Genomic DNA, 16,324 nt, shown 5'->3' with positions numbered 1-16,324 from the left:
TTTTCAAATTTTAAAAGGAAATTTATAACATTAGCAATTTTAAATAATTATTTCATATCAATTCATTTTAAAATTCATAATAAGTATAATAGTTTCTATGAAAAAATACATAAATTTTTATATAAAAATTTATTCTGTGAGTTTACATATTACTTATCATAATGTGATTATACAGCAACAACAAAAACTAAAAGTATTTTTTGTCATTATCTATTCTCACTTAATTTTTTTAATTACTGCTATGTTGAAAGTGATAAAACTATGAACATAATTAAGTATCTAAGCGGATAAATTGATTCACTGAATTTCACACAAGCATTAAAATAAGCCACAAGATATAAAAATGAGATATTTTATTTATAAACAACTATCCAAAAATAACATTTTCGTCATACCAAAAAATCAAGAAAAAATATCACTAAAAATATATGAAAACAAAAATAAAAGTGAGAAGGAAACGAGAGCAATTCACTATATTTTAGTATATTTTGATGTAGAAAATAAAGTCGGTCTGCGTTTTCAAAATTATCATCCAATCTGAAGAATGTAAATACAAAATCTATTTCATCAAAGTAGAAATTATTTTTTTATTTCTAAAAGACAGCCATTAAATAAAGTTTAATCAATACTCTACGGCTTTGATAAGGCTTTAGGAGCCGCAGTGGGCTCTATTTTAATTTTTTACTCTTTTTTTATGCAAAATCTGTAAGAGGCCGCGGCTAATGATACACCCTTAAGATATCTGATAAAAAAATGTTTTTGTCCACATAGCTTCATGCAAATGAAATCAGGTGAATTTTTATTTTATATATAAATTTCAAAAGTAGTTTCCGAAAGTACAGAATTTTTTAATTAATGCAAATAGTTTTAATGTAAAATATGCAAAAAAATAGTATAAAACTGAGTATAAAAATCATTTTAGTTTTATTAAAATTATGTATATGCAAATGTTGAAAAACACTGGCACATTTAGTACATTATAAAACATATTTGTAAAAATAATTTTTAATAAATATAAGTTGAAAACTATATACATACATTATTCAATTATTTCTCTTAATAAAGTTTTAAATATAAAAAATTGGAATAAAAATTTTAGAAAACATTTAATTACTACTTAATTAAAAGAAATCCTTTACAAAACTAAAACATCAGGAGAGAGAAAAATTTTAAACACAAACCCTAAGTCAAAGCAATCGACCTAAAATACGGCACTTTAAAGTCTGATAAAGGTTCGACATTAAACTGTCTAAAAATATAATTAAACAAAAATTAAACAGAATAATATGAGCTTTGAATATCCTTTATTAAATTCATACAGCCGATATTTAGAAATTGCTTTAACTTTTTTCTCAAAACGTTTTAAAACTACTGCATATATAAATCTAATAAATAGTAACTTTATTTAAATATTTATAATGTAATGATCTAATTTTTATATATTTTTAAATTGGCTCAATAAATACACAGAAATTGTCAAAATCTATGGATTTTTGATAAGGCTTTAATAAGAAGTTTAGAAGTTATACGAATAAAATTAAATAATTATCAACAATAAATTCTGCAATATTAATTATTTTAAATGTTTATATATTGAAAAGTTTCTTAAAGGCAACAAATTTTGAAACAAATAGTAATTTATCAGTTTGTCAAAAATATTTCAAAAATATACAAATAAATAAATATTTATAAATTTATAAATTTTGAGATCAAATTCTAGTGACGGTGCAGATAGGCCATTGAGCCTATTATATTAAAGACTTGAGTATCCCTTTCAAACAGAATTGCAGTCGCTTCTGACTGAACAACAGTTTCTTTACAACTGCCTAGCAAGTTCAGTTTATTCCACTATGGAAGTCTACGAACTAACAAGTCGCTATTAGTTATCCAGTAATGAGTATATTTATTAGTTATCATGAACCACAAATGCCATATCTTGAATAAAGGTTTTCCAAACCTTACCTTGTATTTCATGCTCGAGATGGTAACAAAAGCCGAGTTGGATAACACCCTATGCCCTACTCGAACAGAAGCGGAAATTCTATCACAACTAAAATCAACCAACCAACCGTAGTTTACTAAAATTAGAAAGCTTCACTAGGGTAAAAGTGTATTAAGATCAACTAAATAATACACTTTACTGAATGGTGCAGACTGGCATAAACTTGTAGTATTCTTAAAGGATAGTATTCTATATAGGTCTGAATTGTTCTGAGAACAGTTAGCTGCTTTTTATTATTATCAATTTTTTTTAATTTTGTTTAGTGCCATGTTATGCAGACAGTCATGGTCACATCAAATGTGAAATCATTATTGTTTTCAATGTAAATTAATAAATGAGAATTAGGGAATCAGAGAATTAGAGAAAGAGAGAAATTTCAATTAAAATTTAGTCACAGAAATCTTCATCACTTTGATCAAAACAGTATTTCTCGGTAATAAATGTCAAAATTTGTGACTTTTATGAGCAAATATATGTATTTTTGTGTGGATATGCTTATATATTCATATAAAAAATATTGTCTTTTAAGTTTAGACATATCTAAAAAGTGTCAAAGTAGTAGTAAAAGTACGAAATGGTTACTGTGCTATGAATCTCTGAATGACAAGCCTTTTGGTTATGACCAAAACGAACAGAAAATTGTCATGACCATTCGTCAGCATAATATGACCCTTAGGTTTTTTAAAAAATTAAAAGGAGAGTCGAAATATAGAATATATTAAAAAATATTAATCAAATGTTGAATTATTTAACAAGCCATTAAAAACCATTATAAAAATCATTATCAAAAGCAGGTCTATAAATAAATTCAAAATTTTAATATTTAAAAAAGAAAACAATAATAGTAATATTGACAAAAATGATTTTTGAACTTTCATAATTTCAAATTTAAAAAAATAGACTTTTTTAATTAAGAAATTATAAGTAAATTTATTTTTGAATATTATATATATATATATTTTTTTTTTTTATTACAAAACGTGAGTATATGAGTTCTATTCTTCAGAGTTTTTCTGCATTATTCATCACCATTCCATCCTAAAGGTTGATTCCCTCCCTCTGTTAATAATTAAATAAAAATTTAAGAACTTAGTACTTAAGTTACTATAATGCAAAATTAAGTTCCATATTTATTAATAAAATAATTAAGTAATAATAAATAAGGAATTTAATAAAACTCCATTTAAAATTAAATAAATAAAATTTTCTTTAAGCTTGTAGTTTATTTTACGTGACTCTTTAAATAAAATAAACTATAACTAAAAGGTATTTATTTATTTTTAATAAAGTATATTGGAACGCAAAAAAGTTTAAATCGGGAAAAAATTGAAATTCTCTTTGAAACTAAAAATAAAAGCTGGCATAGGCAATTGCTTGACACAACGGTGCGAATGAGTAATTTTTTATCATTTTTTGTGCACGTTTGCGTTCCTGCAAGAAGAATGAAATGTACTAGCGTTGAAAACTTTTTATTCAGTTTATAAAACAACAACAATCAAGCAAATAAATTTATTTAAAATAATATTCTGACATTTCATAATTCGAAAATGGTTGACATCGTTGATTTTGACATGCCGAGGCTTCGCCTTCACATGGGGAATACATGGGGAAAAAAAACCCAAATTTTTTCATCAAATATTTTACATAATCACTATAGTCACACTCGTTTAATATGTAACAATTAATCAAATACATCATTTTTTTATAAATACCACTATAGCTATTTTTTCATACGTCGTTACATATATTTTTTTAGACTATAAACTGTAGACTGTAAACTGTTATGTAAATAAACACTTTATTAAACTTACTTCTGTTGAAATTTGTTTGAATTTTGTTTTGCGTTAAGTTTGTAGCGTTTTTTTAACACGTAACGCATTTAAAATGCGTTTATTTTTATCACGCAGGGAGCTCTGCTTGATTGGAATTAGTTGAAAATATGTTTAAATAAAAAAAATATATAAACAAATTTTTTTTCAAACACTAACTGAAATAAAAATATAAAAATAAATAAAAAAAATTTTAAATTTCACTTTAATCTTTTATTTAATTAAACACACGCGTTTAGCACACAATTCTGTCGCATTTGCCAAGCGCGTTTCTATGCGTTTCTATGCGTTTTTTACGTGACGTTGCGTCACGCCGCAGTGCAACGTAACGTTACGTTCAGAGGAAATTTTTTAAAAGTTACGAATTTTTTCAAATCTTCAATGTTCTTTAATATGATAATATATTCTAGAGTCGATTTAGAATTTATAAAGACGTCCACTCACGATCGCTTTTCGGTACAAAATGATTTTTTGCTCACATTCGACTTGTCCGCCGTCTGTGAACGCGAACTTCTTTACAATTTGTTAAATATAGAAAAATGTAAGATTTTTACTTTCGATTCTTTGCCCCGTGATCGCTCTTATTTTTATTCGCCTCTGCCGCTCGTTAATAAACGGCCGTGGCAACGGTAGCGTTTATGATGCTGCATTATAAAAACATTTTAATATATATTTTATAAATAAAAATAATATTTTATCGATTATAATATGAATTTATTTTTTAAATTTTTTAAACAAAAAACAAAAACAAAAAACGCAAGCACTGGTCTACACTCTCGACACCTCAACATTTTTATTTATATTTATATTTTTTTATATATTTGCACATTAATCGTGTTTTATTTATTTTTATTTTGAGGAATTACTTTCAATTAAATGATTTTAACAGAGATTAAGAGATTATTTAGAGAAATTGTCTGATTTTAATTTATACTTACACATTAAATGGATATAAAAAATTACGAGTATAAAACCACATAAAAGAAAGAACCTTGATAGCTTTTATTAAAATTTTTTGTTAATTAATATTTTATTTTATAGAGAATGCATAAGTTTATTATGTTTTAAAATATTTTAGTAAAATTTTTTATTAATTAATATTTTATTTTAGATTTTATTTTTTGCATAAGTTTATTATGTTTTAAAATATTTTATTAAAGTTTTTTGTTAATTAATATTTTATTTTAGAGAGAATACATAAGTTTATTATGTTTTAAAATATTTTATTAAAATTTTTTATTAATTTATATTTTATTTTAGAGAGAATGTATAAGTTTATGTTTTAAAATATTTTATTAAAATTTTTTGTTAATTAATATTTTATTTTATAAGGAATGCATAAGTTTATTAGGTTTTAAAATATTTTATTAAAATTTTTTATTAATTAATATTTTATTTTAGAGAGAATACATAAGTTTATTATGTTATGAAATATTTAGCGAGACATAAAACGGTTTTTAATATTCAAAAAATTATTTTATAATATTATTTAAAATAGTTTTATACTTTATATTATTTATTTTATTTTATTTATTTTAAAAAACTAGAATAGTAAGACTGAATTAATAATATATAATGAAATAAGAGCCTCCTTTAGATAGATTGCAAAAGTATGGGCATATATATGTACAATCATTGTAAGTAAATTTCCAAATTTATTGGAAGGATCTATTTATAAGTACTATTCTATTTTGTTTTTTTTTTGATATACTAAATTACATATTAAAAGATGCTAAACTTTTTTCCTATTTAATTTAAATAATCTCCATACTTTGTTTTTTTTTTATTATTTTATTATTTATTTATTTATTTAGTGCATTAAGTACACGCTTTTTATTGTTTTTGTTTCATATTTTGTTGTTATTCATAACTCCATATTTGTAATCATTATCAATTTTATAAGGTCTAAAATTGTTTCTCAGTAAAGACAAATGTGTACCTACAATTCTTAAGCTCACTAGCATTCAAATAATATTATGTTTGAATAAGTAAAATCATTTCTAATATATATTAGTTCCCGTAGATCCTATGAGGAGCAAAGCGCCAGAAAGATAATGTCATTTATTATGACTGATTTCAAATACATTTTTGATGACTTAAAAAATACAAAACCTCTGTAATTATTTTAGGTTTCCTCCATAATCCGTGGGCATTTACAGTCAATAGCAAGCTTAACCATTGCAAGAAGATAACCAAAACCGAGGATAAAATTTCCAAGAGCAGCGTGCCTATTTTGGCAAGCTCAACTGTAGTTCCTCAGACTGCTCCAGTTTTCAGATACCCATGAGACCCATGAGATATAAATACTTTAACAAATGTTAAGCTTAGCTCAAATAAGTAATTGTTCTAATTCTAATTAAATTAGAATAGATTTAAAACAAAACTGTAACTTAACTTTTATAATTGAACCTTATTGCGCCAATCTGAGCCAACACTGCGTATGAGTGATTTTTTAAAGTAAAAGTTGTTTCTTTATGCATGGATTTATTGCAATATATTTTATTATTGAATTTAATTTTTTAAAAAATATTTAAACTATTTTGTGAGTTTCATAATTAATTAAAAAAAATTGCAAAAAATTATTTATAATGTAATATAAAACAAAGACAACAAGAAATGTTTGGTGGACCTTGTTGTTGTCATATCATGATATTTCTTATAAATAAATTCATAAAATTTGTGTATTCTCGGAAATGCAAGAATAAATACGCAAATCAGAATTTATTTTGTACGTAATTTTTATATTTTACATAAACAATAGTCACATCGTTTGCGAGTATATCAAATAAAGAAAAGGTAAATAAGTGCTGAAGATATGCGCAATTTGTTAATATCACAGATACAGTGCTGCGTATATTCTTTTATAGACAAAAGCAGAGAACGAAATGAACATAAATGAAGCTAAAGGTAAATGTATTCATACTTTTGTGTCCATCAATCCAAAACCGTATATAATGCATTGTCATTTACTGTCAACACTTCTGATTCCTTCCCTCGTCTCGAAAGCTTTTTATTACCATGAAAGCAAGTGAAGAGAATAAATGCAATTTATGCATTGCCTTTTCACCTTCAGATACAAACAGCCCCATCCATTATGATGATGTATTTATGAAGTGATTTCTTCTACGAATTTAATAATAACAAACGCAAAAAGTTAATAACAACAAATTTATAAGGAATAATAAACAATGGAATACATTTTAATAAAATAGCAGGGGAATGGATGTGCTCCTGGCAGTAAATTGCATATTTACTTTTAGCAGAAGTTGAAACCCTTTTATTCATAATAAAAATATATCAATTAAGGTCTTCTAAGAAACTTTAATTCAAAATTTAAGCAATATTTGCATAGGATTTACATAGATTTTATACTAGGTGGGATGAGCATGTCATAACAAAATTTACTAGATTTTACAATGGCAGACGTGACTTTTGTTAATTAAACAGCACTTATTTTTGACCGAGTGGAAAGTTTTACCTTTAATACATTATTGAAATAATCCAATAAGGGTAGGAAGTAATCGCCATTGGTAGTCTAGAGGTCATCACAATGAACTTCATCATCATACCAAATGAATATTATGATGAATTCCAAAATATTATGATGGTTGCTTCTCTGACCAAGTTTACAGTCGTCACTTTCCTTTTATGTATCCGAACATATATATGAATTATATCACATTAAACCCAAAATATTGCGATCAATATCTTTTCTGACCAACATTACAGTTGCTGCCGTTCCCTGAGCTGGTTCATACGATCTAAAATTTAAATAATATTATATAAATTCTCGTATAGGTATGCAGTATAAACATTACTTTTCTGATCAACTTTATGATTGTTACGTTTCTATGACCTAGTTCATCCGTTCAATGAAATGAAACTTGTAAGAAAAGAAAATAACACGAATAAATGAAACGACATCGTTGCCTATTTCTGAAATGAAGTTTAATATAAAGTTATAACAGAAGCACTACGCACAAACTAGGAAAACAGAATCATATATATTCAATAAAATGTATAGCAATTATCCTGCCAATAGAACCCCTGTATTGGTTAACCATTGTAGAAAATTTTTAATGGATAACTAACACAGAGACGCTACCTTAAAGTATTGCCGATAAAGTTCCAGGATGAAAACGGTCTAAAAAACACAATCAAAATTGTTTTTAATCCGTACAAACCGTGTTTACCACTATTGTGGTATAGGGATTGTGATCATCTTGCCAATACCATTCCGTACCCAATTGTTTATGCAAAATTGATTTAACTGATTTAACTGGTATATAATACCATATACACATACTCTAGAGAACCACTTATTTTTGGGATATATGTTGATACCAGACTCTATATGTTATATGCGATAAGTTTATGTCTCATTTATTTATGACTCAATCTCAGTAATATTTTCACAAGTGATTCAACTAAAAATCCCAAATTTCTTTAGTTAACAATGAATGCGTTCACATAGATCAATAAAAAAAATGTAATTACTCAATCAATTTATTTACTGAGATCTTTAAAACAGTAGTGATTAACAACAACAAAATTTTATTATTCATTACTTAATTAAATATTTAGCTGATCATACTGCTGCATCGCATATTGCCAAATACTCATCATCAGTGATCTCGGAATTATTTTTTGTATTTAATTATGGTATTCGTAAATAATTTTTTTAGGCTGGAAGTACCAATGGCCAACTCGGGCCCTGCCAAAATTGAAGCTCAGAGTCAGTGTTAAATAACCAACCGATCCAAAGCCGTACTTGATTTGTATATTCTAACTTGGAGTTTTTAATTTATTGTAAAAGTTTATTAACAAATGTCTATTATGTTATATCGGAATTAGAAATGGAATAATTGAATTATTAATTATTTTTATTTTTAAATATTAAATTGTTATACTGTTTATTTTTTTTTGCAGAGTTATTATTTCTTGCATTATTCCTAGTGTATAAATGCTTAATTGGGAACTTAACGTAAGAAAGTTATGTTAATGTTACTCTACGATTCGCTCGAGCTAAATTGCCTCTATATTATAACAATAGTTGCTATTAAGAGACATTGGTTCCTTCGTCATATTTGGTTTTAAATTTCAAATTTAATATAAACTTATTTCGTTTTTGATTAAGCTGAACTCAGGAATTGATCTCATTATTAAACCAAGCCATTTCGTTGAGAGCTGTCAGAAACAATAAATTTAAAATTGCTTTGCCATGTGAAAAATATATTTAAATTATAATTAATAATTCGCAGAATTTTGAGAAACTTAAATCAATGAATTGAGATTTGTGAATGCGATGTGTTCATTTAAATAAATATTAAAAATATGAAAATAAAATATTTCCATCTGTTTGCTCTCTGAAATTGCAGATAATTAGTGGCATCGAAAATGTTCTATTGCCACCAAATTCATTAGCAACAATGATTAATTACAATTGATTGATGGATGGATTTTTGGCATTGATGGAGGGACTAAAGTTGATGGCTCGTTATGTGTAATAAATTTAATGATTAACACGCTTATGTGGTAAAAACTGCTAAAACTATCGTGTGATGCAACAAGCTGACAAGGGATTATGTCCAGCAGTCGAGAACAGCAAAGAGGCCTATCACCAATTAAGTGTAACCAACAAAAACTAATAACTACAAATTAACAATCGATGAAGCAAAAGTACCAACACACGCACACAAATTAGCTTTGTATGCGTATATATATACACTCATTAATTTCCGTTTGATTTCACTTTTATGCCATCTTTAAGAAGAAATCATATCCATTATATGAAGCAAAACGAAAACACCGAAGGAAGGAACAGCGAAAAGAAATGAACCCCAGTTGCACTGCAGGAATCATCATGTACTCTGCCGTACACAAACAACCCAAGCCCATCAGAGCGGTTTCAACTAAATACGGTATAATTAACTATGAACGGAAATTCTGAGAAGTGGAAATATGCGGTAGCTCCTTTGGCAGACGAAAACGAAAAAGGCTCAGCAGCGCGCATAGCATAAATTAACTGCAGTGCAAAGCACATATGACGCTTGTTTGCCAATTAAAAGCTGTAAGCCGCAAAATGTTAAAATTATTAAGTAAAAAAATGGCTGCCTTACTTCAAAAAATGGCTGCTTTACTTCAAAAACTGATACAAAAAATGGCAGCCGAACGTAATTAATTGTGTTTGATGTGATGTCTGTCGGTACAGATGTGTGTGTATGTGTGTGTGTGTCTGCATTTTTTTTGCTACTTAAATTATTGTTCCACTCCAGTTCCCTTAACAGGCAACAAACACCAGAGGCAAAGGCGTTTTCGGGCTTGATTTTTTGATTTTTATAATTAAATGAAAATATTTACAGAAGTCACAGCCGCCCAAATCGTTGATGTGGGTGTGTTCATATATTCACATATGTCATGCATCGCAAATCTGCAAAAATCAGTTACAATTTTCGACATAATTTCTAAATGGGCCAAAACACACATTCTCGCTAACATCCACCGAACACCGAACACAAAACAAATTTATAAATAACTTAATTGATATTTAACTTAATTTTAGCATTATTAACACATTCTGGCATCTTCTATTATTAATAACAAAAATATTTAAATATATACAAAAGATTTTCAAAATATTTAAATATATATGTTTTCAAAATAATTATATATATTTTTTCTATATTTAAATTGATCAGCTTTGAAAGTAAACATTCTGGCACTTTCTGGCATAGAAAGTATTAAAAAAATTAAGTTAAATTAAGTAAACAATAAAAATAATAGTTTAAATAAAAAATAAAAAATAGTTATAGTTAAAGAATATACACAAATAAAAAAAAGTATATTACAGTTGCAGCGAAATGCAAGATAATCATTGTATCTATATACAGGAAAAATAATAACCTGGCACCAAGTGATTACCATCTATTTCTGTCCATAGCGAATGATTTTTCTGGTGGAAATTTCGCTTCAAGAGAAGTTTGTGAAAATGGACTGTCTCGCTGTCTCAATTATTTGCCAATAGCGTTGAGGACTTCTATAAGAGTAGCATAATGAAATTACCTTAAAAGTGACAAGTTATTAAATAAAACGGGGCATATTTAACCTAAATCGGATAATTCTAACTATGGTAAATAAACCTTCAAATTTATGGATACCTTCTATTACCTTGGATTATATACAGCCTTAGTCTGCAGTTAGTCAGTATCCAAGACATGTCATTTCTTCTAACTAAAAAATAAATAAAACCTTATTAAACATATATGAATAAATAAATATACATATAAATAAGGAAATATATATATCATTAAATAAGTGAATACTTAAATAGATGAATATTATATTTAATTGACTTTTAACGTCCGTTTTGATTAAAAAAAATTAGTTCTTAGTATAAACCATTTTTTCAACAGAGAAGTTTTTATTGACAGTAGTAAATTGGAACAACAAAAATTATTTTTTAATTAATTGAATTTGTGGTTGAACACACAGCTGTTTCGAATATTGCTAAATAGTCATCACCAGTGATCTTGGAACTAATTCTTATATTTAATTATTTCTGAATAATATTTTTAAGGCTGCAAATACCAAGGTTTGAATTCGTCCTCTATTCATCTCTCTATACTGAGGACTAACCATCGCCGATCATTACTAACCAAATGGCCACCACTGTCTTTGGGAACATCACCAAAAGAAAAATGCTCGACAAGAGAACAAAGATCTACGGCATGATTTATAAGTAAAGCTCTGAAGACTATATTATAATATGCTTAATGTACCATTCTGCACGCACCACAGCTTGATCAAAAAACTGTGCTACCTTAACTAAGATATATATGTTTTCACGATAAAAAATATATGCATTTATTCTAACAGTCTGGCAACTATCAAAGCATTAAATGCACTACAAGATTTCAGTCACAATAATTTGGTGAACGATTTTGGCAAAATCGAATTTTCTAAGTAACTTTTATCAATTCAATGCCTGATATAGAGAGTACCATATTTTAACGATATATAGCATAGTGAAAAAACTGGCTCAGAATAACTGATTGTAACAACTTAATCATTACAAATTACAAAGTCACTTCATTGTTTCTGTTCTCTAAATAAAAAAAACTCAAAAGTTCATTACACACATATTTTGTCTGCCAAGGTACTCCGGTATAAAAGAAGTTACTGTAAATGTAAATGGGCTAGCAAAAAAGGAACTGTGACTCCAATTCTTCCAAAAAGAATACGAAGAAATGCTTTGTAAACATGCACCCAAAATATGCTTTCAAAAAAAATACCTAGATGAACGGTGGAATCGAAAAACGACATCTTCATTCAGGTTATATTTTTATTCAAAATACAAAGCAATGTGTAAATACTTCTTGCTTTAAAACTGTAAAATTTTATTTCAAAATATGTTTCCAAAGAAAATATATAATCACTGGTTTCCAAGAATTATATGCTCACACACGTGATTTATAAGCTCATATTTGGATTTAAGTAAGTCATGAAGGTCTTTCGAGTTTTGGTATTAAAATTTTGTCATTTTTTGGCTGCACTCACATACAGTGTTAGGAGCAGATAACTAAGTGTAGGAAACGTTGCATGATGTCCAGATAATGGATTTCATAATTTAAGTTATCAGTTGTCCCAGTTTATATACTAAATTTATATTCAATTTGTAATTAGTATTTGTATTTGTATGTGCCCTTGAAGCGGGTAAGATTCTTTCTAACTTTATTTATCTATTTACTTAAGTTTCATCTTAAATTATTGCTATTATCTATTTCACAATACTTCGGTACAGTACTTGAGTACCAACTATTACAGAAATTAAGTAATTGAATTACACTCTTCAGAAATGTTTAGGATTGTGATAAAGAAACACCTCAAAGAAATCTGATGTATTAAAGTTCATCCAATGAGACCTTTTCGAAAAGTGAATTTAACGCATCATTCAGTAAGTACATTTTGTTAATAAAATAATTAAAATTGTCATGCCTGGCAACAACAAAGCAATCATTTTAATATATTTTTTATTAGTAATTATTCTACTAATTTGACATCAATTAAGAATTCCCATGCATGTTAAGAAATACCACCACAAATTAAACTCACAAATGTCAAAGTTAACCTTAAGACGGAAGATAAAAGATATATGAAGGCAAGGAATGTTGCCAAATGAAATTGTTAATTTAACATAGAAAATATTTGTGGTTCCTTTGCGCCTTTGACAGGATGTGAATGTCAAGTTCAGTTAACAGTGGCACAGTAACTATAACTAAACCACTACACACAGTAGCAACAAACCAAAATAAAATATATCCCCCAGGACGCGTTTAATTTCGCTGATGACAGAAGACATTAGTGAAATGTGTTCTGCGGTTCACCAGGCCAAATATTTCAAATAAAATTTTAATAATATGTTTGATAAATTATTTCAACTTTAGTTTTAATTTGTAGAAATTTGTTAAAATTTGTTAAAATTTGTTAAAATTTGACTTTGGAGCTTTCATCCTTTTGCCGTCTTTTGTTGTGGAGTAAATGAAGAAGCTTCCAAATCCCAAAACATTTAATATTTGCTACGTCAGAGCACATATGCTCTATGTGGTAAAGACAGTCATAATTTTTGGCAAACATAATATATAATTTTGGTTGCCAAAATTAAAATAGTATTTAACTAAAAACTGACAAATGAATTCAATTAAGAATTCATTTTATCTTCTTCGCACCATTCGAGCAAATTATAATTTTTATTTGATATGACAAAATTAATCACCTCTGTGTGCTGTATTTTAAGAACTCACAGGGGTCCTTTTAGTGAAATTTTACACTACTTGAATGAATCGCAAGTTATCACTATAAATCATCTCACTCTCTTAGTTTCAAATGGTTTTATAGTTTTAACGAAAACCAAATACTACAAATATGATAAATTTTAAATACCGTTTTTTTTTTAATTTCTTTTCACTTGGCAATAATAAACCATTGTCAAATTTCGGGTTGACGGAATAGTTCTTTTTTAATGCACCTTTCCACGGCTTCTTCTTCTTATCAAATGCAATTAATCGCTACGTAAACATGATCAATCCACCGGAAACGCATTCTTCCCCTATATCCTTTTTCAATCAACTGCCCCTACAAAAACTTCTTCCACTGAAACACAATTATTCAATCAATCTCACGACATGATCTGCAGAGGAATGTCGCTGAATGTTGACTCTCTAAGCAATATTAATGTCGTAATGAGGCTCGGCAGAACTCGTAATTCATTCGTAAGAAGTAATCGTTGCCAACTTATAGATGACCAAAGAACGTATGAACAATTTTCAGTAATATTCTGAGAACCTAAGCTTTTGCGCCAAACAGAAGGACTGTTAATTTGAGTAACCGTTAGAGCATAAGTGTTGGCATGGATGATGTATGTTCAACTTGTTTAAAACCTTTTGAAACAGTTTGCGAAGGTATTTAATATGAATAGCTCTTATAGTTAAACCTGGTTCTGCAAATGCTTCTCGCATGCCAATACCTTGTTTTGTTAGTTCATTTGGTTTTTCATTTTCCTTAGTATTCCAATATCCCAAAAACTAGATTTACGACTTCAGAGTACAAATCTGCTTATTTTTTTAAAAAGAACTCAGCTCCGTATCATCAACATCGCTCAAAAACCGTAAAAAGCATCTATTACTTTATATACTTTATAGTAATATTATACTTTATAGTAAGATTTTACAACTCACTATGATTCCTAAGAAGAGCTTCATTGAGTAAAAAGTTAAATATGAAAAAAATGAACAATTTGAAAATGTGGCTTGCAATTATTGTATGTGTATTCCATAGTTTTGTTATTCACAAAACATTGTACAATGAAAACAACAACATATTTTAATAAGAACAGAAAAATTGAAGCCCCAGAAACATTATTTTTATTTTTATTCAATAAAAAAACAAAATCGCTGACATCTTTTTAAAACAATCTTCTTCAGATTTTATTGCTCCATTTAAGAGATATGCTCGTATTTTTCAAATAAATGTACAAACTTTAAAAAATCATACCATTTCCTGCTTCCGGCACGCTTTGTTCATCCCAAGAAGCTTACGCAGTAGATGGTAACAAGGACACCCAGTGTTTTATGTCACCTTAAATGGCAAATGGCAGCGAAATGAAGGCTTGCGAGCAGAAATGTGAGAGACTTTGAAAATTTAATGCGTAAACAAAATGCAGGGAAAACAGCAGGAAATCGCCATGACGAACTTGAAAACTGAAACGATATCACTTTTTATTTCTGCTTGTGCCCAAATAATGGCGGAAGTATGTAAATCCTTGTTTAGCCCGCTCACCTGCTCTATGTACAGGCAAATGCCTGTACATAAATCAGGCGGGTTTAGTACGCAATCAGCCGCACCAAACCAGGGATGTTAATAAATTATTATTGAGCCAAGCCGCACACACAGCCGCACACAACCAAACATTCACCAATTTACATATAAGCCTTTATTAACAATATTTTTATTATACTATATAGTAAATTTTTTATTTTTTATTTTTAACTTTGTATTGTTGTACGTTCCAGGCATTTGTGCAGCTTATCAGCGTGCCTGACTTGCCTGATTCGCCTGACTCTGGCCAAAGCAGCTGCAATCATAAATAAAAATGTGAATAAGTGCAGAAGTCGTTAAGTTAAATGTTTGAGGCTTTTGTGTGCCATTTCCGTTTATGTGCCTTCATAATTCACACGAAATTATTTTATGCACACAATTTCGGTTTATTTTCGCACTTAACTAATTACGAACATTACTCCGAGATACAAAATTATCTGCGACTATGCAATTATTATTATAATAAAAACATAAACTCGTCCGCTCAACAATAAATCTTAATGGCAACCATTAAAAGGACCATACATTTGCATATGAGTCCTGAAAATTTAGCCATAAGGTAAAGGACACACAACGACAGCAATTCACTCATAATCGCATATAATTTTTCTCTATCGCCGATGGTTGTTAAAAATAAAACAAATGGCATCTAAAAGCTAAACGTGGATTAGAATATTTACTTTAAATGAATATTTGTTAATCAAATTTCTCAAAAAAAAAAATTATGAAAATAATTATATCTTAAACAAAATGGTTCCAATCCAAAAGAAGCTCCAAAACCTAGCCAAATTCTAGTCACTGTAGACGATTTAATAATGATATTTAAAAATTTCAAGAATACACAAGAAAGGTCATTAGTAATGACCCATAAGTTGATCTCTTACTGATGTTTCATCTAACACACAACCAGCTATTTGCGAAAACCGACAGGCTGCCTTACTTAGCACTATCTAATCTCAGAGTAATCACTAACCGTTTGGGGTGGTATGTAGATCTCAGATCAAACATTGAATAATCACGAAGTTTATCAGGAATACTCAAATTAGTCAGTGAGTTGGGCGGGACTCTGCAGAGTCCCCCCAGCTATCATAGAGTAAAAGTGTCCAGATGCAATAACTCG

At 28.1% G+C, this 16,324-nt stretch overlaps 1 protein-coding gene across 4 annotated transcripts in view; it reads right to left on the bottom strand.

Moving 5' to 3' along the window:
• Positions 1–3,989, bottom strand: part of LOC119681446 (RING finger protein nhl-1) — a 54,259-nt gene extending 50,270 nt beyond the window's left edge. For all 4 annotated transcript variants that reach the window (XM_038094636.1, XM_038094641.1, XM_038094639.1 and 1 more), the window contains exon 1: positions 3,814–3,989. The gene's annotated coding sequence lies outside the window, so the exon portion shown is untranslated. The remainder of the gene's footprint in view (positions 1–3,813) is intronic.
• Between the last annotated feature and the right edge of the window lie 12,335 nt (positions 3,990–16,324).

This window comes from Teleopsis dalmanni, chromosome 2 (assembly GCF_002237135.1).
Source record: "Teleopsis dalmanni isolate 2A chromosome 2, ASM223713v2, whole genome shotgun sequence".
Classification (NCBI taxonomy): domain Eukaryota; kingdom Metazoa; phylum Arthropoda; class Insecta; order Diptera; family Diopsidae; genus Teleopsis; species Teleopsis dalmanni.
The sequence above is the reverse complement of the archived record's forward strand: the minus strand, read 5'-3'. Positions and strand labels throughout refer to the sequence as shown.